This window comes from Aphanomyces invadans (genome assembly GCF_000520115.1).
Source record: "Aphanomyces invadans strain NJM9701 unplaced genomic scaffold supercont1.156, whole genome shotgun sequence".
Taxonomy (NCBI): domain Eukaryota; phylum Oomycota; class Saprolegniomycetes; order Saprolegniales; family Verrucalvaceae; genus Aphanomyces; species Aphanomyces invadans.
In genome coordinates, this window is record NW_008580301.1 from 31,708 (window position 1) to 32,655 (window position 948).

Here is a 948-nt window from a genome sequence, read left to right on the forward strand (position 1 = left end):
TCGCCATTGACATCAGAAGGGCAACGTCGGCATGCGCAATGGACATTTTCAAGTGTGAAGAGGTGTGGTCAATGATTTACCGGTGGTATTAACCGGAACATTGAATGGACAAGGTGTGGAACCACCAAAACTGATTTTTGACCATTCCATTCCCTGTCTGCAAAACATCAATTGTCAAAAATGCACGCAATGTATAGTGACTGGACAATCACCAAAACCTCTCTATGATTGCCACCACTGTACAGTTGTGTGTTTTTTGCGCCTCGCGGAATGATTGTCCGATGAAAACCCATTCGATAGGCTAAAATACTGGACACATTGGAGTACCGTGTAGCGTATATTATTATATAAATGCCCTGTTGTAACAGGACATTTATCCGACGGCGGGAGGGGTGTGGTTATGTAATTTGTACTGGACATACAAACTTTCATATATGGATTATCACCGAATCAACACCTTCAACAATAAGTTGTAAAGTGAAATTAATCTTCAAGGGTAGAAACAATTGACAGGAAGTAAACTTAAAATATTGTATTCAAATGGACAGGTAACATATTGAGTTGACCTAATTTGGTTCAGAAGTTTCAGATCTTCAGAGCAGTCAATGTCTTCATCTGGATCAATGGTGTTTTCGATGGCCATTTTGGTAAACAATTCACAAAGTGTGTCATCATCCAAAACAGGGACATCTCCAGCAACGTCTTCGACAGAACCGCTCACCAATTGGCACTTGCGGAATCCATTTAAAATGGTGGCCACAGGCAAGTCACCTCACACACCAGTGACCCATGAAACAATCATAGAGCGAGAGGGGCCACGTACAGTAGCACCAACTTTGACCCCGTCGCTTTGCTATGGCGCACTTGTCTCTTCAGTTCGTCGAGCCAATGAGCACGTAGCATGACCTTCAAGAGACGTATCCACGCAACGTCCGCTGACTGATATAT